This window comes from Chroicocephalus ridibundus, chromosome 7, assembly GCF_963924245.1.
Source record: "Chroicocephalus ridibundus chromosome 7, bChrRid1.1, whole genome shotgun sequence".
Classification (NCBI taxonomy): domain Eukaryota; kingdom Metazoa; phylum Chordata; class Aves; order Charadriiformes; family Laridae; genus Chroicocephalus; species Chroicocephalus ridibundus.
The window spans coordinates 26796119-26821236 of record NC_086290.1 but is presented as its reverse complement, the minus strand read 5'-3'; positions in this window follow the sequence as shown (position 1 = coordinate 26821236).

The window sequence follows — 25118 nt, the reverse complement described above, 5'->3', positions numbered from 1 at the left end:
TAAATACTCCTTTTTTTTTTTTTTTTTTTTTTTCTCTGAACAATTGCTGAATGCAGGATCTGTCCATGAAGTGACTGTCATATGTCTCACATTAATACCTGGTGAGCAGAGGGGTAGCACTTCACTGCCTGAACCGTGGTAAGCACTAAAGTTTATCTTTCCACTTTTCTTTAGTTGAATTATATGAGTGCTACCTCCCAGGAGGCATCTTGCATATTATGTGGTCACATAGTAAACGTGTTATTTTTTAAGCTACACGTGGAAAAAAGAGAGAGCTAGAGAATGAAGTCCTCAAAGAAGCTATCAATATAAAGAGAGACTTGTCAGAACTTACCGAAAACATAATTTATTGTGTCCCAGTGCATAAAATGGGGTAATTTTATGAAAGTTGTAGTGTTGGGAATACAGTTCTTTGTCTCTATGAAAAGGAGGAGGAGGAGGATTGACAGTCTCCCCATGCTCGTGGGTGTGCTAGGGCGGTGGGTGAGCTGGTAGTGGTCTGGCAGGGCTCAGTGGAGCAAGGGGGGCTTTTGGCACCGCTGTGATTCAGAGGCTTGGCTTGGCTTTCCCTCGGCCTTTTGTTTAACAGATGACAGGTTTGCCCTTTCTGTACTCCAGCTCCAGGCTCCCCAGTGAAAAACAAAGTCCACAGCAACACCCGAAGTTTTTCAAGTGGACCTTCCCTTGTTTTTGCGCAAGGCTCCCTACGTGAAAATGTCACCGCTTTGCGTGCTGCGGCTGAAGGGTCTTTGGGGCTGCACTGGGTTGCTCAGGACTGCACGATTGAATTTGACTGGGGTGATGCTCCAGACAATTTTCTGAAAAAGCTTGGAAAAAAACAATTTATTTGTTTTTCTTAAGCATTTATTGCTTTCCTTTGGGACCACACTCTCAGCAGGCTTGCAGACAAGGACCAGATTTGGAAACAGCTTGGTGTTGGCTTTTTTGCAAGCTGGTGTTGCATTTGAAGCCGGGGCCTCCTGAAAATCGGGTCCTACAACCCACGGTATTTATTGCTGGTGCTCTGTGTCTTTAGCGAATTGGGAATGCAAGGGCAGTGATCGATGCAGTTTGGGCTTTTATGTATAAAGGTGTTACATTAGAGTGGCAATAGCCTTGGTAGGTTTCAGTCTAAAGCCACACCTGCAATACTGCATGAAATCCTGGAAAAAGCATCGTTACGAAAATATTGACAAACTGTTCAGAAGGTGAGAGGAGCAGTAAAGCAATCAGGGCAGAAGGGACCAAATGATGAGGAAAGATTAAAAAAAAAGCTAAGTGCCATATCTATGACTTTTCTAGAAGATGATTGATGGGAAACACAGATAAGTTTGAAGGGAGCCTGAACTCCAAAAAAAAAAAAAAAAAGGAGGAGAGAGAGAATAGTTAGGATGGTACAGAAAGGTATAACTAAGAGTGATGGGGTGAAATTAAGCAAGAGAAAATTTAAGCTGAATCTTAGGAAAAAATCATTACTGAAATATATTAGGCTGCTGAGTGATTGTCCATGGGGAGCTGCGCAAACTGCTGCCTGTAGATTGTTTAGCCTGGGCAAAATGTTTTCAGGCATGCAGCCGAGGAGGCTCCGGAAGCAAGAGACTGAAGTATACACCATTGTCGGTGGTTTTACTTTTTCATGTGTATCGTTTACAGGCATAATTTGCTTAAAACTAGGGCATCAAAGTTGCTTTGTCCACTCAGCCCTGCTGAAATTAGCGGGAGTGAGATGCGTAAGCATCTAATGGAGATTTTGGTCGGAAGGGCTTGGTCCCCATTAGGAGCGAGGACCAGAACAGCGACATGTCTTATACCTAAATATTAATACAGCACCACAATCAGCCCCGAGCGGGCTGTAGGAGCCCTGTGCAGGATGTGGGGCGTGCTGTGCCATGTTGTGCCATGCTGTGGTGGTGGTACCCATCAAGGCGTCTCCACAGCTCAGCTGTGGGTAGCCTTTGCCAGTGGGGCTGGCTCGCTCCCCAGCCTCTCCAGCCCACAGGTGTGGTGCCCCAGGGATGCTCATCTTTTGGTTTGGACACAGAAAAGCTTTCCAGGAAACAGCCACCGTTGTTCTTGAGACAGGCAGGAGGAAAGCCTTCTTCCCTGGGTGTGCCTGCGCAAGGCGACAGTGCCCTCCCCCTTTTGTGAAAGCTCAGTGTCCCTTGTGCTTACTGGCATGAACCTGTCTCCCTAAAAACCTTCCTGGGAGAGGGGCTCAGGGTGGCACCTTGTTCTCCAGGAGAGCTCCCAAATGAAGGAAGCATTTGAGTGAGGGAACTTCGCAGTCCTTTGTAGAAACTCCTCAAGTTTGTAGAAAAGAACTCAAATTTCTTGGCCTGGAGAGCGGCAAGAATAAACCCACAGCAAAATCCAGAAGGCATGAAGTGAACACTTTTGAAAACTCATTAATGACAAAGCTTCATAACACAACTTTTGAAGTTTTTTGCGGGGAAGAGGGGCTGGTTTTGTTGGGGGAGGGAGGGGGATGTTTGGGTTTTGGATGGTTGGGGTTTTTTTGCATTTTGGTGGTGGCAGGAGATGATGCCAACAACGTAAGTAAAGAGAGAACTTCCTTATGGAATGATTAGGTAGAGAGGAAACAGCTTTCAGTGTTACAAACTTCACAAAGAATGCAAGTTATCCAAGACACGGAATCCTTTCCATCCTAAATTTGTCTTACTGAGATTAAGTTTTTGATCCAGTTGAAGCAAATAACGGTATAAACTTATATATAACATGCCTGCCATGGGCCAGACACCTGCTGTGAGCAGTGAAACCGGAGTTTCATCCCCTGCTTTGGTGTCTTCCTTGAGAAGTAATGCTACTGTCTCCTTCCTTTGCATTTCATGTGTGGCTTAGCATCTTTTGGGTCTGCTGTGAGCTCATGGTGATGTAAACAGAATAAAAACTTGTTTGTGGATCCGTGTGAGCAATAGGGAGAGACAGACTGTGGGATTCACAGCCTGTCAAGACTGTCAGGACCTGCCTGGAAATGGACTTTTGAGGGACATTTCAAAAATCGGTGTTGAAAAATGGAAGGCATCTATGGATTTTAGGCGGCTTCGGAGATAGCTGGAATCTTGATGGGGTTCCGAGGACTTCAGTTTTGCACAAAGGTGGGACAAGCCAGCACTTGTGTAAGAACACAGAGTCACCAGGGTCTGGGTGGCCAGAAGTCCTTCTGGTGATGCAATTGTGTATTTCTTTGTCATGTGAGGCTTCTGCAGCGCTCACCTTGCATTTGTGAGGGAGAAAAATAGAAAATAAGCCTTGAAGGAAAAAAGCCTGACGATTTACCTCTCTTTCCTCTGTTAGCAATTTTGCTCCATAATGCTTCTTACTGGTTTTAGAGCTCTGGTTCTGTTTTATAACTATTTGGAATAGTTTTGAGGTATTTTTTTTCCTCTATTGCTGCCCTTTGCCTTTTATTCTATATATTCACTACTCCCTATCTAAAGAAATTCTGCCTAAATTCCTTGAGGGTCTGACCCTTCCCTTAGCTTTAGTTTATGCTCCTTTGTTCTTGTGTTTGACATAAGCTCAAACAGCCTTGTAAAATCTCATTTCTGTTCCCTTCAGGATTGTGTATTCCTCTATGAAATATTTTCCCCACCCTCCTCTACCCTGCCTCTTCCTAGAAAAGTGCTTCTATTTTAGTAACTGTTTCGTACAATTAATTGTTAGAGTTCTGGATTCTTTTGTCGCTTTCTCCATTACTGTCTCCATCACGCGCTGTTGTTCTACACTGAGTTTCAGTTATAAAATAAGTTTTACGCTTTCTTTGGGGTAGTCCACACTCCAGCTTATTTCCTTTACGTTCTCCTAATTTTTCTCTTCATCAGTTCAGTACAGTGCTCAACAAACTGTAGGCTGTTTGCATCATGTTCCCTTTTCAGAAAGGTGTATTCTGACCTAGGTTTGCTGCTGCTCATGATGGGAGATGTAGTCTCTCTTCCCTGAAAGCTTGAAGTTCTTTGCCTAATTCACCAAAATGATCTTATACAAAATGCCGAGTTACAAAAGCTGTAAAGGGCAATGGGAAATTAACTTTTGTAAAGTCTATTTGACTTTATGTTCCTTTTTGGCAAGAATTATAATTTTGAACTCATACATTAGATCAGTACTGTAAACTGACCTACAGTCTATAATATAACGCAAATTATTTTAAAACCAGATCTTTATCGTAAATAGTGCTAAGTGGACACATTGTTGAATCCAGCTAAACACGTTGCTGCAAGTAGCTTAAAACGAAGAGGAATTTGGCAAGAAGAAAGTTGATTGAAGACGGGAATGAAAATTCACAGCGAAACGTGCTTGCTAGTCATACAGGGGAGCTGAAGGCTTCTGCAACGCATGTCTCGAACAGCTCAGGCTGCTTTTTAGAACATAGTTTTCCAGCTTCTTTTCCCTGGAGTGTGCCATTAGCTTCAGTCTTCCATTAACTTCCTTGGTAACTTCTTAAAAGAACTCTCTAGAGATGAGCACGTCTCTGGAGGATCAAATACCAGCTTGATGAAATTGAACAAATGAGTGATTTTACTGAGAAACAGTTTTGCTGTTTGTCTTTTTTATTTTGACTTCAATCAGGGAATAGGAAATCTGCTACCTTATGTTTTATGAAATATGGAATAGGTATTAATCTGAACACCTCATGATTAGTTTATGTGCTGCGCTGGCCAGGAATTGAAAGAAACAAAATATAAGCTCTATCGGCTTTAACGTTTCTAATAGGTATTATTTGTGAAATGGGATCCTTTATTCTGCAATTCTGACTGTGAACTTTATGTGCTTCCTGGGGTTTGAGCTGTCTACAGAAGTTTCTCAAAATGAAATGCAAAATTCAACACAGGCTTTTTCCTCCAGACATGGATATTTCCAGGATTAAGCGTTACAAATAACGTAGCCCACATTTTAAATGATTCCTTCCCTTTATCCACAGGAAGTACAACTGGAGACAGAGCAAAACTACTGCATCTTTTCAAGTGATATTATCCCAGAGTATTGTACAGCATTTTCTAGCATTGTCAACTTATAAATTCCTACAATCTTTAGTAATGAGTAAAGAAATTTTTTTTTTTTTTGCTATTGGCTAAAATATATCACAGCTTTTTGTATCTTGAGCAAGTTTATGGGTTCCAGGGTTCCTGTTGGCACTGCTCAAACATAGTTTTCTGAAAAGATAATGATGCTTTAGAGTGATTTGGCTTCAGGACGGCTTTGCCTGAGCCAGCTCTGTGGTAGTTCACTTAGTGCATTTCAAGGGTTTCTTCTAGCAAAGGCGCATACTCTGCTTTAGGAGCAAAAGAGTGCATATCTGGTCTTTGTGGTCTGTGCAGCGAGCCTTGGTCCTCCAGCTAACTGGTAGGGGCTGGTTTGTTTTATTGCTCAAGGCTGGGGTGTTTCACGTGCCCTGGGGTGTTTCACGCAGAGCATGCTCTGGTGCAGCGCCTACCCCACAGGTTTCACAGAGCCGGTCTCTCCATCCCGTGCCTGCCCCCCTACAGCGAATGACCCCGTCTGCTCCCACGCAGTGAATGCGGCAGCACGGTCGCTGTTTGATGTGTGCTGTGAGGCTCCTGCTCACCACCTGCTCCATCAGTAGCTGCTGTTCAGGAGTTGGTGGCACACTCCAAAATGCACATAAATATATGTCATAGAATCATAGAATGGTTAGAGTTGGAAGGGACCTTGAAAATCATCTAGTTCCAACCCCCTGCCCTGGGCAGGGACACCTCCCACTAGACCAGGCTGCTCAAAGCCCCATCCAGCCTGGCCTTGAACACCTCCAGGGATGGGGCAGCCACAGCTTCTCTGGGCAACAAGTTCCAGTGCCTCACCACCCTCACAGTAAAGAATTTCTTTGTAAACTCTAATCTAAATCTGCCCACTTCCAGATTAAAACCATTATCCCTCATCCTGTTGATACATGCCTTGATAAAGAGTCCTGCCCCATCTTTCCTGTAGGCCCCCTTTAAGGTGGAAGGTGGCTATAAGATCTCCCTGGAGCTTTTGATTCTCCAGCCTGAACAACCCCAATTCTTTCAGTCTGTCCTCATAGGAGAGGTGCTCCAGCCCTCTGATCATCTTCATGCCCCTCTTTTGGACTTGCTTCAACAGGTCCATGTCCTCCTTCTGTTGGGGGCTCCAGAGCTGGAAGCAATATTCCAGTACTCTGTGTGTGCATATGTGTACACGCACACACATATTTTTCAGTTCCTCTATGAGATAGGCACACTACTACTAGGAAAAGGGACCTGGACCGTTCAGGAGCCCTGTAGCCACAGAGGTGTTTTGCATCAGGCTAGGGCTAGGACTGGGCTGGCAAAACTTCCCGACAGTGGCCCCAGGTTTGGGCCAGATCCCAGGAGATCACAGCCAAGGCCCCTCGCTCTCTCCAGATCCCAAGTTAAAACAAATGAAGCCAGATGGCCAAATATTGTTAAAGCTGTTTTGCTTCCAGGCTTTTGTTTTTATGGCATGCTGTCATGATGCGAGGATATGTCAGGACGTCTGACAGCATAGGGCCTGCCAAAAAAGCAGCGGAGGACTGTTCTGGGTAGAGGGAACAAAACGTGTCACAGATTGTGTTCATACCCTCTATCAGTGAAGTTGTCTCTTCTTTACCTGGGTCATTTTACATCAGAGCACAAGAGAAAATGAACACACAATGATCAAAGATTTCCTCTAGTGTAGACTTCTCAAATTGTTAAATTGGGAACGGTGGTGGTCTGTAAGGTGGTGGTCTTATTCTGGAGCACAGGACACCCCCCTCTCTTTATCTCACAAAATAAAATGTAAGAAAAATGGATCCAAGCAGACTTTACAACTAGTAGGATAACTGTAAATACTATTGGTTTTCATTTTAAGTGTAATGTGTTGTATTTCGTATGGGGGCAGTTTTCATGAGCAAGAAAATTAATTTTCTCCATACTCTACTTTTCACATATATATTTTTAAAAAGCATCATTAGGCCAAGTATTTTATTAGATTTTTTACGGCTAGCCAATACGGAGACAAAAAGTGGTTTGACGTTCAGTAGAAACTGTTGGGTTTAGGAAGAAAAGGTAAAGAAGTGCCATGTCTCCAAATAAAATTGTTTGTGTGTAAGCCATGGGAGACAAGGAGATTTCTCTTTACAAAGATCGGGGAGATCACTGCTGTTGCAGTGTGATCTATCAGGAAAGAGCATATTTATTCTTTTTCACTTCACATACGCAAATCAGAAAAGTACTATCTAGGTTCAAACTGTGGAAAGTTTCCCATAAAGATAGTTGCAGTGATGATCAAGACTGAGTTAGTGGGCTTGTGCTTTGGTATTTGAAAATTGTCCAGAACGCTGAGATTTCCAACAAAGCCGATTACTTCACCATTATGAGCGTACATTACCAGCTTCGTGCTGGATAAATGCAGCAAATATCCTCCTCTCGATGGGATGGCAGACATCTCCTTGCTGCATGGCACAAAAACTGCTGTTGGTTTTATTGTTTGATGAAGGCGAAATTCAGCCTTGGGGTAAGGAGTTAAAATGGCAATAGGGACTGGCCACCAGCTTGCTATCAAAGCGGTACAGAAAAGATAGACTTAGCACATGTTTCCAACATCCTCTAGCCTCTTTCAGCACTTTAAAGAAAACAGATGCAAATATGATGGCTTCCATATAGGGCTTTGCTTTTGTATTGCAGCTGGAAATTATGTTTTTATAGTGCACATACCACATTAGAGTCCTCTGTTGTTCCACAATAACAATTTTGGTCTCTCTCACAGTGCAGCTATCACCTAGTCGACGAGTTTAGCTGAGCTCTTGCAATAGCTTAACTTTTTTATTGACAATCAGAAAACAAATCTTGGCGTTGTGGCAGGAGCTGATCTTAGTCTTGCAGTTTACTGGGCAATATTCAAGTTGTTTGTACGGCTCCATGCATACTCTCGGTACTTTATAGACTAGTATAAATCCAGTCTCTGCCCCATGGAATTCACACTCAAAATGCAAGGTGGCACAGGAATAGAAGGAAAGGCAGAAGATGGCTGGGAGGAGGACTGGGACTAAGTCACGAACTTGTAGAGCAACATTAGCATCAGTGTTGTGAATACCAAAGTCACCGAAAAAGGCGCTCTTCTTGTAGATCGTGTTCTTCTTTTCTCATTAAATATTCACTTTTGCAGTGATGTTAATGCGTAACCACTATGAGACCGTGTAGGCAGCAGTTGCTGGAGGTCTAAAGTCGCAGGTCAGCATGCTCATCACAGCGTGCCGCGCCAGCCGAGCAGCCGTGGGGTACCGAGCAGAAGGCAGCAGCGCTACCCTGAGCATACTGCTACCACATTGCTTCCACGCAGGAACACTTGTTTCAGGACGCGATGCCAAATATTCCAGTCGGCAGACTGCATGATATAGTTTTCTCCTCATCGCCGAACAATTTTAAGAATACAGCCTGGCGCTGTAGGGCTGTAATCTTGTTTATTTTACGCAGAAACTACATGGCCCTCCAAAAGCCTTCAGAGATCATCACCCCCTTGTTATCATCGCAGGTATGCACCTTGTAATCTCGCCGTACTAATTGTTGAGAAAATGTGCGTGGTAGCCCTTCACCGGCAGAATCCCAATTGCCAAGGTAATTAATAGTGTTACAGACTTCAAGGCCATAATGCTCATCAGTTATTAATTAGCAATTCATTTTGCTGAATAAATAATACTTATGATTGATGATGGAACTTGTAATTGGGCACTAGTAGTGTTCCTCAAGGGAACGTCTTCTCTGCAAGTATTAACTATGACAGTAACAGCTCAGAAACCCAAGATCATTTAAGAAAATCTGCTCTAAACAACTGTGACACAACCAAGGTGTTCACCTTCAGTGCTGGAAAGGCAGAGCTTAAACATTGGAGGCTTACCTACGGCAACCAACTGCTACTATTTTTGTCTATTTTGCTTATATTTTCTTTCGCTTTAAGCATTGCCCCCTTATAAGGGAATGTCCCATATAATTATATTGCATGCATTACATTGTCTTTATGAGCTTTCATATGCATTCTTCACAAATTCAGAAGATAGTATAATAAAGGAAATACTTTCCCAAGCACAATAACCAATTTAAAAGGAATTTGCTCGGATTAAATCTATTTCAGATTAATAGATTGTGGAAAGTCGATTTTATTTTATATTAGTTGGCACTACCTTTTGGCATAAATAAAATTGAGCTTAACCCTCCACCCCCGGAATGGAAAGAGGAGCTGGTAAATAAAGCAAATAAGCTGTTAGTTTTTTAACTGACTAGTCAACAAAGACAAGTATGGGAGGTCAGCTGCTGACCAGATGCTGCCTTCAATTAATATTCCAACCCTAAAAGACATTTATCGTTCAGTTTAGAAGGGAGAGCAGCTGAGTCATAAAAGCAGCCCACAAAAGATATTTTAAAGCATTTATAATGGCTAAATTGCTTGAAATAAATTACCCCTGAAAATAAACATATTTTGTACGGTCTATGTAAACCAAATTTCTTCTCCCTGTAAATTGCTTGGACTAAGTGGGAGTTTGTGTTTGACAAGAGCATGCATTTGCTTCATTACTACATGTGGGTTATTATTTTTTTCCTTTGAAAAGGGTTAATAAACTATGAGATATCATAGCCAACTAAACGAGTCCTGCACCCTTTTAAGGCAGGAAGACGCTGCGGAAGAACAAGTTAAAAAGAAACGCAGAGACTGCGTTGTAATGCTAACAGGCAATTAACAAACTCATGGGTGTTAATTATCTTCATACTGTATCATGTTCAATTAGCTCAGCCCCTGCAACAAAGGCAACCATGAGCAATTGCTTTGATAGGCGTACAGTACTTCATTTGTAGTTAATCGGTTTAAGCCTTGCAGTTGCTAGGCTACACCAGTCTCCAGAGGTAAAAAGCTGCACAGATGCACTATGTTTAAATGACTACAGAGAACTGTTTAAACTCAAACCATGTATAACTCTTTATTGATTTTTCACAGAAGATCTCAGCTCTGATGATAAGGTTTTGATATATTTTCCTGCTACAGCCGGTTCCTTGGAGTATTGCAGAAAAAAAATCTGTCAATATGCTTCTATTATGATCTCTTGATCTGTGGCTATAAAAACCTTTAGCCACAGCCCTTATTATAAAATAATGGAAGAAGCAATATTTGATTTTTTTCTTTCTTTTTTTTTTTTTTTATCCCCCCACTCCATAATACATGGAGATTTTTTTTTTTTCCTTTTCCCGGTGCCTCTAGAACTAAATTACAATATGTTTCTTCTGTATTTTTGTGTTAGAATAATACGGAAGAATTTCTAGCACTAATTAATTTGATTGACTCTCAGCAGGAGAGGATCAGCTGTAGCATCATGAACTTTAACAATAACTACCAACTGATGGGCAGTTCACATCAATAAGACCATCACTAGCCTCCCTCACCTGTCACCAGGCAGGGAATGAGCAATAACCACCCCCTGCAGATGCACTGCTTAGCACTTTCTGCCCGATTAGCAATTTATAATGGTGATCAAGAAACAGTCAGCGGCAAATCAAGACAACTGTCTGGCTGCCTGTTTAATTGGCCTTGTTTGCTTTTTGATAAATGGCTCGTGACTGCTATAGGCCTCCGTATTTTGACTTTTAATAGGCCACTGTGATTAGACTACCAACGGATACTAGGTCAAAACCGAGGGAAGGTGCAAAAAATGTTAATTAATATCAATAATAGGCAATTATTAGTTAGACAGAAGGACCTACTAGCTGCGTGCTCTAATGACTCAGAGCTAACTTGAAGGGAAACAGTGCCAAATTAGCATAACTGTGTATGCAGGCTGCATGGTGGATCCTAGCAAACATCTGTTATGTGAGTAATTCAAACAGGATTCTTCCTTTTTGCATGATACTCACAAAATCATCAATTCTTTTCGGTCGTTTCAAGACACTAATGACACCCTAGTGGTTACTGATCTCGCAGTTGGGCTTTGTGTCAGTCCTTCATATCAAGAGCTAAACCGTAAAAGTTAATTTGGGTGTGGTTTCCAAGATTTTTAAGTGAGTAACTCATGTATAAAGGTCCCCAGTATTGTACTTAGAGGAACATATGCTGAGCAATTGTGTTACTCCAAGCGCTGCTCCCACCGCAAATAACTTTTTTTCCCCCCATTCGTTTCTTTTAGGAAAACAAACAAGTAAACAATGACGGGCACTGAAATATTTGTGTGCCTGCTGTTGCTGACCCTCTGAATATAAACATGATGCAATATGATGTGGTATGATATGAGGGTCAAAATTATTACATATGGGAGTGAGACAAAGAAGCAAAGGTGCTTCTCTGACACGCTAATGGGTCTACTTCTCTGTGGTGGTTTTCAGGATATTGGGAACGTCACTCTCCCTGCAAATGTGAAGCAGGTAAAGCACACACAAGCCAAGGGGAAGCAGCGTTTTAATTGAACTTTATATAAAAGGTTGGATAAACTTTATATAAAAGGCCCTGGATTTTAGGGGACAATCTATTCTTTCAAGCTTAAACCTCTAAGCAAGTTGAACTCTTCTGATGGGAGAGGTTAGAGGAGACTTGTTCAGAGCGCAGTGCTTTGTAAGTAGTTTTATCACACTACTTGTATAAGTGATTGTCTCTTTTTTTCACTGAAATGGTCAGAAATCCTTTTTAGTAGGGATGGTGATAACATATGCTGTGTGAAACTGTTCTGCCCATGCTTCTCCCTCCCTCCTGCCCAAGCATCTGCATGTGTGGGCAAGGAGTTAGCGAGAGTCAAGCTCTGATACAGCTTTACTCTGGGTATTTCTAAGGCAACTGCAGTCCCCGCTAATATCTATGTGACATCGATGGGAATTTTCTCATGACTGAAGAAGACACATTGATGCAAACAGAGTCGAGGCCTCATTATCAAGCCCGGAAGAAACATCTGTGACTGCTGGCTCAGGGAAGAGCTGCAAGTCTCTGTAGAGACTCGTCCTGATGGAGGTGGAAAAACAACCTCTTGTTAAGGGCCACGTCATTATATGTATCTATATATCATTCCATTATCGTTCCGCATCTATATCTATCTATTTATATCTCCTTTCCCAGGTGTAAAATCAGCAGGCATCACTGATCCCTGATTTGTCCAGTCAGTAACACGTGCAGCACCAAGATTAAGTTGATGGACTGTCTAATTTGGGCATGGTCTGGCCCTTGGAACCTGCACAGAATTTCTGCTGATATGATCTGGTACAGGTTACAACTGATTGGAGCAGGAGATGTTTGTGCAGAGCTTTCTTTTGGTATTTCAAAATTATTATATGACCTATATTCTGAAGTTAGGGGGAAAGGCAGGCTCTCAGTAGCTGCAAGCTCACTTCTGGTGACAAAATGAGAGGTATGTTGTTTCAGATATCTTAAAAACAATATTTGGGAAAGGGAACATGCCCTTGGCACATCTTCCTTTGTAGAATTCAGGTGTCTGACTGCTGAGAACCCGCAGTGCTGACTGACGGAGGAGGGAAAGAAGTGTTTCATGCTTAGCAATGCTTTACTTGTCAAGGGAAATCTTGCTGGAAGCTGAACCCTTCTATTCAGAGACAGGAAAACGCAGGAAGCCTGCAAGATTTGGGAGAAGACGGGTCACTGCTCGTAGGGTTGGACCAACAGCTATGCGCACCTCTGTGTGGGATGTGCCTTGGATCAGGGCAGATGGTACTTGGAAAAATTGCAAAATCGCACATCTGGAAGGGAAGGGAGTTGGATGGTGGATGGTGGCTGGTGCCACCTTCCCCCTCCTCCCCTGCTTGTCCATCTGGTGGCTAGTGCCACCTTCCCACTCCTCCCCTGCTTGTCCATCCTTTCCCAACCAACTCAAGTGTGCCTTGTGGAAATCACTCTTGGCTTCTGGCAAATACGGGTGGCAGGGAGCATAAATGCTTATTTTCCTCATTTTTCTCTTCTAACTGGCTTCCGTTGTTCAGTAGCTCCCTTTCTAACATGCCCCAGACCTTTTTGGTCTTGCAGTTTGTCAGGTGGTGACACGTGGAGGTGTCTCGACTTCTGCTCGGCAGCCACAAGTCTGCGAGGGCTCACCCGGGCTAAAAGGGAAACACAGTGGGCACAAGCAGAAATCACCTCCACTGGTTATGAATGATTTTCAATATTGCATTGTTTATTTGCAATAGAACAATGGATAGGGCCCCCAGAGGAGACTGTGGTATAATGCTATGGTGAAAATACCTGTCCTGAATTGTCTAAGAGCTAAACAAACAAGGTGGGAAGAGATGTTTCCACTTCATCGCTGGAAGCAGAAGCAAGGAGAGGCGGTGACCGAGGCAGGCTTTGTTCACTTTCCCATCTCCCGAACTCCAGCCCCAAGTCTTAGCTACACAACTGCCCTCCCAAATACGTCAAAAACTTCCTATAGTATTTTAAAAATATATACACTTAAGCAATGCTTAATGGGCATACATATCACTTCTAGTCATATGGTTTTTCTGCTATAACTAACATACATAGACTTTCAAAAATATTTGCAGCAAATTGCGAATGAAAGCTGTGGCTTTAAAGAATTTTCTCCCCACTTAGAATCATCTTCATTTTCTATTTTACACTGAGGATTGGGAAGAGTGGGAATCATAAGAAAATGTGTCAGCTGAATGTTCCAGGCAGTAACGGCTGCTTTTTACCTCATCAGGAAGATATTTTACTGCTTCTCTGTTCACTCAAGCTTCACTTATGCAAAGATATGTACTTCGAGCTTTTGTAGCCAAAATGTGCTATGAGATGTTTATCAGCTCAGAGAGTCATACGTGTTACTACTTCAATTTTGAAATTCTGGTTGATGCAAAATGGAACCGCCGTAGAGGTACCCTGAAAAATGATCATTTTGAGGCTTTGAGAGAGTTGGCTTTCCAAGCGGAAGTCTCTCTGTTAAGTTCCACAGATAAAAGGTAAATAAGCAAAGATGCAAAGCCCACTACAGGGCATTTACATGCTTCATATAATTAGTGATTTCTTTCAGCTGTGACTGTCATATTGTTACAAATATTGCTGTTTAAATACAAAATTAGCTGAATTTACGAAGTTTTGGATGTTTTGGGATAGGTTCCTCTGTCTTAGTTATAATTTCTCAATATTCTTTTAAAAAGAAAAACACTTCCATTATCTACGGCTGAATTTTAAATCTTTTTTTTCCTTTACATGGAATATTTGAAGACATCTGATGACACATGGTAGAAGATTTTTTTAACTCTAAACTTCTATTTATTTAGACAGGATTTGTCTTGAAAGTAATTTGTTTAAAATATAGGAGTTCTGAAATCTTAAGGGCATCTACCTTCAGCTCAATTGTTGTCTGTTATCTGTCTCTCTTAAGCATTCTTGATATCTAGAGATTTAAACAGTAGTCTGGAGGAAGAAAACAAAACAAAACCAGCAACCCCCTCCTGTAGTTTATGTACCCTGATTGACCTTTCTGTTTTCTCATTTATTTCGCATAAATTAGTTTTCTAAACTCATCAGGGAAAGAATTCTGAAAACGTAAGGTTTATGCAGCATGGAAAGATTGCACCGAAAATCACGCATGATACAACATGTTTTGGTACATAAGGACCGTCTTTTGAAGAGCTGCAGGAGGTGTTAATTTCAGTAGAAGAATTTGGTGCAGCTGTCTCTTCTGTTTTCCAGTTCTCTTGAATTATGTGAATTGTTTCCATCAACAGAAGTGAGTTACGCTAGCACAGAGAAGCGTCTTCTGGTCTGCTAAAAGCTGAAGCACCAGATCCTTGTGCTGGAAGATCATGCATCTGTTCTGAGGTCTTCTCGTTCTTCCAGATCAATTCTGACTAAACCTCTCTGGAGGCGCTCTGGAAGGGCACGTTCTTTTCATCACACACAGCCCCAGGAAGTTGCTGTCAGGTAGCGAATAGTCTAGAATATATAAATTCATTTTTTTCAGGAGGTTTTTTTCCTCACACAATATTCAGTTGTCTTCTATCCTATCTCATGTGAATCCCCTGGTAACAAGTTTTTTGAAAAGCCTAGGAAATTATTGTCTCCTTTGAAAAAGGAATTCAAGAAGTTTTCTCTAGTGTGGAACAGGAAAAATTATGAAATTTGGAAAAGCTTTGAAGTATGAGAAAAGTATTTACAGTCAGCCGTACTAATTGTGCCAGAATTGGATGACTTTATTATGTAGGTCAGATTTCCATCTTCCTGTGAACCCTAAGTTATTGCCCATTATGATACCTGTGACAGGGAATTTGTATGCTAGGTGGATGCTGTTTGAAATTATTTAAGTCCAGACCAGAAATTTTACCCTAGTTGACTGAATATAACTAAATAGGCTAGAAAAAGCCCTGAAAGAACAGCTCTTGTCTCAAGGTAGCCAATGGGGGGATGAGGATGCTTTTCCCCCTCAACTTTTTCCATATTACATTTGTTTTTACCATATAAAGTAGTTCAATAGGAAAAAATACAGTGGAGCACAAATGCGTGTAGAGCCCATCCAACCTCAGAGTAGCATAGAAGTTGCATGTGACATTGGGAATAATGACCATTTGTATTGCATGACTTCCTCATATTAAAAGTTGGTTTGACGGTTCTTTACTTTTAGTTTTTATAAAAACACAATCTCATAATGAAATGCAGCCAGCAGCCCCGATTTTTTTTTTTTCTTGGCGGGGGATGTACCAAGCACTTAAAATCCAGCAGGTTTAATTCAGAAAGCTTGAACTCCTTGTCATCAAATTTTGCTTCATGCATGGCTTTCAAACATGAAGGTCTCTTCTGGAAAGCTGTAAGCTCCAGGAAGTTGACTGTGCGTATCCCAGATTTACAAATAGGAATGCGAAGTGGGTTTGCCTGGTTTTGTTTGTTTGAGCAATATCGGAAAAGCCTTTTATCTTTCCAAAATAATATTCCATGTATTTTCCACGGTCTCTTGAAAGATATCTTAACTATTGCATACATAAAATGGGAAAGTGTATTTATGCACATATGTATTTAACACTATTATTGAAATACATATGTCAAATTAGTTATTTATGGATTTCATTTTTAAGGGATATGACTTTATGAGATTTTCATTTTATTAGCCTTTTATTTTAAATCAATAGAGAACACTTTATCACAGGCTGTCATTTTAGAGCACTCAGTTGAGATTTTGGCAAAAGATGTCTCTATCTCCCCTGTTTTGCACAGCCTGTTCACTGGCAGCCTGTTCCTCTGTCTCCCTGATAAGATAATGATATGGGTCTAGGTCATCATTTTTTGCACGAATTGTTTTTGGCAAGACAATTCATTTAAAAAAATCCCATAGAGATGTGTAATGTTATCTTTTGTATCTTAAAAACTGGGTTTTAGATTCTTAGAACATTCTAAAAGAATCCAGGAAAAATAATTCTGATTTCCTAGACCCATAAAACCCAATTCTGCTTGTACTTCGCCTTGTGTTTAGCAGGTTTAGTATGGCAAACGTTTCAGGGCAGAGTTCTGCTACTCTTTTTGTGCTGTGCTGATGAAAATATCTCTCCTTCTATGCTTGCCCGATTCTTAAACATTACTGTCTCGACCATAAGTATCAGAAATTTTCAAATGAAAGTAGCACTATGTGGGTATAGATTCTGGTATATTAGGAGTACAGTATTGAAATTAAAACCTGAACCCAGCTACAGTCTCAGAAGATAAAATTAGGGCACGGTCCTTGTTGTTAGGTTTGGAGATGGGTTGAATTAAAGCCCTCTAAATTCAGAACAAACAATGATAGATCTCTGCCTTTCCTGATTTTTTTCATATTGAAGGCATCTGGAGACTTAATCTTGAAATTCAATTCAAATATCTCTTAAGGCATAATTGGTTTTGGCAAAATTATCTTAATCTCAAACAGCATTGGAAAACCCTCAAATTTACAATTTGAAGCCTATTGCTCTTTTTCATGTGTTTTAGGAAATCCGTACATTTTGTTACAGACAAACTACTGAATAGCAAAGCATCTGAAGGATAATATTCTCTTTATACTAAGCAATGGTCTCAGGACTTCGTACTGGAATTCATGGTTACATGCTGTGAAGAAAGCACAGACTTTTAGGTGCTATCAACATGAAAAAACAGTCCAACAAACATTAAAAAAAATGAACCAGGTGGGAAGAAGAAAATTAATGACCTAGGAAATATTCGGAGCCAAGTAGCCCACTCTAGTTTTTTTTCTCCCCAAACAGCGCGTTACCTTCGTGTGATTATTATATTGTCTTTATGTATCTTTATCATTAATAATGAAACCAGAGCTTATAGGAGCAAAACTAGTTTTCCTGACGCTTGGGGATTTATTTTTGACTGGATTAGCATAGAAACAATAGCCTTTAGGAAGAGGGGGACTGATGGGATTGCACGGTCGCCCTCAGAGCGAGCTGCGTGCTGCCGAATCAGATGCAGGGTGCGTCTGGGAGGAAAGTAAAAATTCTGCTCTCATCTAAGCCCAAATCCTGTAAGACTCATTCAAAACGAAATCCTTCAAGTGTATCCATTTAATCTGTGAGACCAGATACAAGATTAATTTGAATGTACTGCTAATCTATAGATCTCCAGACACCAGAGTTTCCCACAGGGGCTGCCTGAGATGTTGCCTGACATGGTGATGCTCACACAGCTCGTTGTCTGAAGAGACTTCAGCATCCACGTTCTGCATATCTGCCTTGCCCAGAGGCTCAAAACTGCTTTAAATTTATTTTAGACTCAGAGCGCACAGCATGAGTGCCGGGACGTACTTTCAACTTTTATCTCTGGGCTGCCTGTGAGCAGATAGAGCGGGAAAGCCACTCTAGTGCCCTGGCGTAGCCGCTCTCTTCTGTTAGGCAGAAATCAAAATCATTGCTGTCAGAAGGAAAGACCTGTTATTCAACTTTCTGAAAACTTTTATCTTATCAACCAAAGCCTCCAACTTCCTTAAGTAAATCTATATCTAGTTAGGAAGTGAGACTTCAAGGGAAGCAGAACAACCTCTCCCCAAATATGCAGTTTGATAGGATCAAGCTTAGAAGAGCAGATGCAGATTTGGCTTGCCTGACACCACTTATACTCATGTAAAAAACCCAAACTGCTAAGAAAATTACATTATACTTTCTGGTTTTCCGGGAGAAAAATGTTCTGCTCTTGGCCAGCCCAAAACAGGCTTCTTCCCCTATCATTTTCATATTTTATATTTGTGTTTTTACATTCTTGTAAAAATTCAACACATTTTTGAAACAGAATGCTTGATCAATGTTTTTAACAAAGTTGTTTTTTTGTTTTTTTGTTTTTTTTTTCCCCTGGATGAAGTTCAGAGGAAGGATGCGAGCAAATGCAGCAGCTTCACCCAGCAGCTGGGTGAAGGCTGCAGGTCTCCAAGCCAAAATGAACTAAAATGACCAATTGCAATTCCACCACCTTGGCGGGAGTCGGGGAGGGAAGCCAATGGCACTTTGCTTTGGTCTTACCCTTTAGTATTTTACTTATAAAATATATCCTCAGTGTAAAAAAAGTCATTTCTCCTTGAACGCAGGGGAACCCCAGACTTCGCGTTGAAGGGCAGCAAGGGCACCTTGTAGCCCAGCCACCGTGCAGCTCATCTCCAGGCCCTGCAGGTTATGAGAAGAGTTAGAATTGGCTTTGCTCCTGGGCAAGTCATCTTTTGAGATTGCCTCCAGTGAAAGCCTTGTCACGAAGGACAAGTACCTCCTAAATGTCACATGGACCTGATGGTCTGTTTACGTATTTACATGTATATTCTTCCCCTTGCACTTGATGAGGCATCTTTGGCTTCTCAGATTGGAATGAGACCGTAATTTTGAGTTTCCCACCTTCTTTGTTTGTACCGTACCACCTTTTTCCACCGTAAGTCATCTCTGTACTAAATACAAATAAAGGGTATGTGAAGTATATCATAAAACCTGCAGGTACAACCATAATTTGTGCATCTAACCACAGAGTGTGTTATAAATAATTGTCCTTTACTAGACTCTCTTTTTAGTAGTCAGCCTGTAGCTGTATCTTTCCTCAGGAATGGTTCACCACATTAAAAATTACCACATAGTTAACTAATGTTCTGTTTAGCATTTTCGCAAAGAATAATTGACATAGGTGCACAATCAATGCTGTCTATACTAACTTAAATTTAGCTGCTTCAGCTCTCATTAATGCAAAAAATTGCATGAAATGCTATATTCTGATGGTGAAAAGTTTAATAAATGAAGCACAGTTCTGCTTTTCTGTCTTTTATGTTATGCAAAATAAGCGAGGATTTGTTCTTTGGGGCAGTGAGGTGTTTTTTGAGGGGGGAGGTGCTGTTAAAGAAAGCTTTGGACGGGCCAAATACATGACCAAATTTTCAATGAACTCCCAGGATTTCTTTATGTTTAACACCACTTAGTTGTGAAATTTGAATTCTATTCCTTGATTTTAATGGTTAGTCTGTTCTAAAACTGTAGAAGCTTAATTGTGACATATGAAAGTCCTTATTTAGGGTAGACTTTTAATTTGATTGCTGTCTGCCCTGCTGTGTAAATAGTCTCTTGGGTACGGATTTTTAAGAGTGTGTGTTCTCCTTTACATTTCACTGTGTAACAATTCCTCTTTACCCATCCTCTCCATCCTCTGAGCAAGCCAAGAGCAGACAATAGATACATACTAATGGAGCTGTGTACTTGCCATCTGTAAGAGCAGCTGCTCTCCTGCATCTGTACAATATGTTGGAACTGAGAGCTTCACTAATCTGCATAATAAGGAGAAGGCTTATCCCACTCTAGCTAATAATCGCAAGCAATCGATGCACTTCATTCCCTCACTGTAGAACACAACAAAGTTTCAATATGTTTACATATTCTCCAGATATACAGAGGTCAAGCAAAAGAACGGGCTGCTCATTCTGCCTCGAGCAAACAAAAAATAACAATTTCATTCTCCATCATTTGTGAAACCGTTATCAACAAAACCCCATTATTGTATTCTTATTTTGCAATTCAAATAGAGAATTAAAAACCTTAGGAACTGAATTAAAATATCAGTACATCCAATCAAGCAGAGCTTTTAAACTGTCTGTAGTATTGAGCATTTTGGTTTTGTACTGTGACCCTTCTCTCTAACCCTGACCCCTATGAAAACATTAAATTATTTATCATGTGATTTCACCACCCTATATCCTATGGAATATAATCCAGATAGAGGAGTGATACTAATTAATTTCTTTTGGTCCTAATTCGTTACAGAAAAACACTTGCGGATAATTTTACAAATCTCCTTTTTCTAACTGTTGTGCACGTATATGATGAAATTCACAGCCGTTTCAGAATGGAAATTTGCTCTGTGACTCCCGTACAGGCAGAAACGGCTGTAATGCTGTATTATACTGAGAAGCAACAGAATGAGAAAGAAAATAGGCCGAGAGCAAGTGATAAGCAGTATTTATTTTCATTTCGTTTATGACACCAGGATGAGATGTATATCTTCTTACTACCAGCAACGTGTAGGCAGCAAGGCTGAGGGCAGAAAAATGACAAGAAAAATTCCATGAGGAAACTAGAAAAGTAAAATTTGAAGGTTAGGGAATATTTGTGTTCCTGTTACAAACACATAAAAACTAAATGCTGTTCTTGGGTTTCTTGGGAACCACTTGCAATGGAATGTTTTCTAATATTGACGATTTACCCTAGATGAAATGCAAGAGACAATTCTGAAAGAAAACTAAGTGTGATGGTATTACACTGTTGAATTAACGCGTGGTCACTCCGTTCCCAGTTTCTTTTCCCAGTGGCAGTAGGAGCTGTAGGCTGTGGCTGTAGCCCACAGAAGGTGGGCAAACAGGTCTCTTCCTTCCCTAACTCCCCATGGAGGATCCCAACGGTGCTTGTGGTGACTCCCTGAAACCTTCCTCATTATTCTAACATATTTATAGAGCATAGTGATAACAGCTGGCTCGAGAACAGTGCCTACAGTCACCTATGGACTTTTTGTGGCCAGCTAAGCTTGCAGGCCACCAGCTAATTCTGAAATCCTTGTGGTGTACTAGCGTAGAGCTAAAAGCAAAGGAAACAAAACTTCCCGGGTAACTTGCTTTGGCAGAGTGTGTGCTTAGCAAACCGTTCCACTGTCCGTCGGGTGCAATCTTGAGCAACGTCTGCTACAATAGACACTGAGCTGCAGGGTTATCAATGTTACGTTATTCTTTAGTTACTGTTCAGAAAAATGCTTGGCAAGTGTCATGGTAAAGAAACGTCTTTCTCTTATGTATCTTGTGAACTGTGACTGGTAGGAAATAAAAGGTTTTTAAAAACTTAATGACAGAATCTCTAAGCAGAGTTTGCCATCCGGCAAATGGAAAACATGAAAAATTTGTATGTGTATGTGCCATACAAACCTACCCGAGTAACTTTTCATCTCCAACAGACTTGAATTTTTATGATCAGGCGCAGCCACAGCTATGTATAGACGCTGCAATCAGTTTGCTCTAGCCTCAACAAACCACGTTTTTGGTGGGTGAAGTCCATGTGCCCTCAGAACCTGAGGGGCTGAGCACCGCGGAGTGCTGCCCCTTCGGCCAGAGTCCCCTGAGCATCAGAGCCACCTCCAGCAGCTTCGCTTTGTGCCTGCATGTACCTCTGCCGGCACAGGGATGTCCTTGTGGCAGCGTTTGTCAATTCTCTTGAGCAGGATGCATAAAGCTGGGTATCTTCGAAGCAGAAAATGCTGGGAGTTGGCAGTGATTATTTTACTTCTCACGATATCAGTGTGTTGCTTTTTTTTTTTTTTTCTTGCACACCAGCAGCTGGAATCAGATAACTATCTCTGAATTTTAGTTTTCAGACTAAGAGGCTTATCTTAGAAACATGAACCAAATATGCTCCAAATAAGCTAGAAGTTCTTATGTTAAAATAGATCTATAATCGTTTTCAACTGTCCCAAAAGTCAGGGTTAAATATGTATATTTCGTAACAGAGCGTTGGTGATTCTGGAGACCATAATTGTGAGAAGTTGTGTATTTGCGAGCGTGCAGACAGTAGACACGCAGGCAAAAGGGGAGGTAAGGCCAAATCTCTTGTGACAAAACAGGGATTTTCTGAAGAGTATTGATGAACATTGTGGCTCTGGAGCCCAGGCAGGCAGCCTCAGCGTTCCCAATCTCCGTCTGTGGGTGTGCAACAGCTATCAAACCAGAATTTGGGGGAGCATATTAATTTATGTGATTTTTCTCAAATCTGAGGTTTTGTGGTGTCCTGGACACAGGGGAGGTACTTCAGTTTGTCTGTCGTATTGCCACTTAATAGTGCCATCCATTTGCAAAGGAGCGCTAGGATTGATCTTTTTACATTTCCTGCTGGTTTTGTGCCCTGAGCTCTACCACATGGCAGGAAGCTTGGGAGAAAACTCAGACCCGGAGGATTTGGAGGTAGCATCACATACACCCATCCTCCTTTGCGCTCCAGGCAGCCAGGCTCTTTGCTCACATCACGCTTAAAAAGAAACAGTAGCTCTAATGGGGGGAAAATCAACAAAACCCAGTGACATCCCCAGATGTCCACCCTCCTTTCAGTGACTGACAAATGCGCAGCAGATGGTGCAAGTGCTCCCGGATGTATTTGCAGATCAATGTAAAAGTAAGTAAATAAATAACCAGCAGCAAATGCGAGCCACCTACCTTACTGCTGGTGCCTTGGTGGCACTAATGAGACTGACCTGACCAGAAACATGGAGGAAGAAAAAAATTTGCTTGAAGTTACCTGTGCTAATACATGGAAGGGAAATGGCAGATTCCCTGTTGTGCATCTCTTACAAGCTCAAGCCCCTTTTATTCCTAAGGAGAAATTCAGAGGCAGTTAAGTGTGTTAGTATTACTGTTATCTCCTCCTCTGTAAGTGCAGTGGTCCTACCTCAGTTTAAGGTGGGGTCTGATTTTTTTCCACCCTCCATATATATGGAAATGTTGAGCGATGTGGGGTCTCACCAGACCCCATGGAGCTGACCTGTGGAAGTCACTGTTTGTTTTCTCTGCACCAAGTTCTTCTGGTTTTTCTAAAGATGGAAGAAGAAGGAGAAAATATGTTTCCCTTTTTATTTCATCATACAGCAGCAGCAGCAGTTTTGCTGAAGTGCCGGTGTCCCCAAGGTGGCTGCCTGGGTGAGGGACCCAACCGCTCTCGTCACTTCTCACTAGGCTTTGCTAAAGAAAAGAGGGAGTGCTGAATTATCAAAGCAAAGAGTTTTACAGGTTTCATGGTTTAGAGAAGGTTTGTTATCCCCTGGGGCTAATCAAACAGGAAAAAAAAAATAAATCAGTAAAACATTTTCCAGTGGTATTATTTTAACAACCATAATTATGACATGCTCTGTAAACGAATGTGGGCACTGCATGTCCGCCACTAAAAGACCTCGTAGTCTAAATAAAAGTGTTCTCCTTGAAGCTTCTAGGTGGGCAGAAATAACCCCGGTATTCTCCAGTTTGCCTTAAAAGCAAAGTCTCACTCACTTGCCCCTCTTTTTCCCTGCTTGGGTTTTGGTGCTGAATTTAATCATGTCTCCTCGCGCAAACTCGTACTTGTGAGTAATGAACTTATTACGTGTGAGATGGCTCACATCTGTGAAACACTTCAGTAAAGGCTGTTAGAAATGTCATTCTCCGGAAAAATTTGGGTTAAAATTTTTGCCCAGTGAAGTCAATGACAGCAACCTACTAAGACAAAAAAAGTGTGTCTAGATGTGGGAATGCTTTGAAGTCCCATAGCTACCGGATAACCAGCAGGAGCATTTTGGAAATAGTCTTCCCCAATCAGCATTTATTAATTCAGCCATTTCTTCCATTTAGAAATATTTCTGTAGCTAGGTTAAACTGGAACATTGTAGCTTTCCCAGTTTCTCTGAATTTGAAACTGTTCCCCTGATTCCCAAGTGCCCATGCAAGAAAAGATTACTGGACGATCTAATTTTAACATCTATATTTTAGTATCGATGTATTGATAAATTCAGACTACTATTGTAGCACTAGCCAAATATTTGCTTGTGCTGAGAACCTTCCAGAGCTGCTTTCAGACTTCACCTAGGAGGTTTCCAGAGCTGGAGAAACCATTACTGCATGTAGGAGTTTGATTCATTATCCTCACTCTTAAAAATCAGCATCATTTGTCTGTTTTAAAATTGTTTGCCTTTAAATTCCAAGTCTTGTCTAGTTCTTAATAACACCAACACAATAAATTCTATATAGTTACAAAAATATTGATTTTCAACATGTTTTGAAGTAATGGATGCTCTTAAGAATACAGCCACGCAGAAATGAACAGCTCTTGAGGCAAATTGACTCAGTGGAGTTTTTACACTCAACTTCAATGGGTCCAGGATTATCCTCTTCTGCTCACAGGCGTTAGGAGATTAAACCTTTGTTGAGTGGTTATGATCCTTCCTCTGATTAATATATTGGTTGGAAAACTCACTTTTTAGGAGGTTTATTGCACATATTATGTTTTGTATTGCATGGAATAAGGATTTAGACCCGGGCTGCAGACCTGAAATCGAAACAGAATCCAAGTGACGGAGTCAGGCGGTACTAAACCTGGGAGCCTGACATGGGGGCAACAATATTCAAAGGCAAAAAGAGAGGGCAGTCGCCAAGCACTAAATCCAACTGTAGGATCAGTGACTGGAAGGCTCAAATGCCTTATTTTTTCCTTGTGTGGACTTTTTTCCTTATGCTCTCTCTGAAGCCACTTGCATCAACAACTGGACAATGCTTATTAAATGAAGGCTTCTCTTCTTGCAGTTCTTTGGTTTCAAAGTTTGAAGCACAGCGTACCCTTTACCACAGAATATTTCTATTTGCCTTCCTGCTAACTACAGTCTGTAGCGCGCTCTTGCATGCACCGGGGCTTTGGGTTTTTTTTGTGTGTCTGTGTTGGTAGTCGTTATCTCTTGCATGTGTTTCAGCTGGGAAAACCGAAATGGATACGTCCAGCAAAACTGGAGAAATGACCCTGCTTTTGGAAGAAGGAAATCATAATTTTTAATTTTGACTTTGCCACTAATTGCCACTCTGTGGCCATATGTATCCAAAGGCATAATTGCAACTCAAGAAATTATACCCAAAGTATTTAGCTCAGGCAGAAATGTTTACTTGAGGTCCCGGT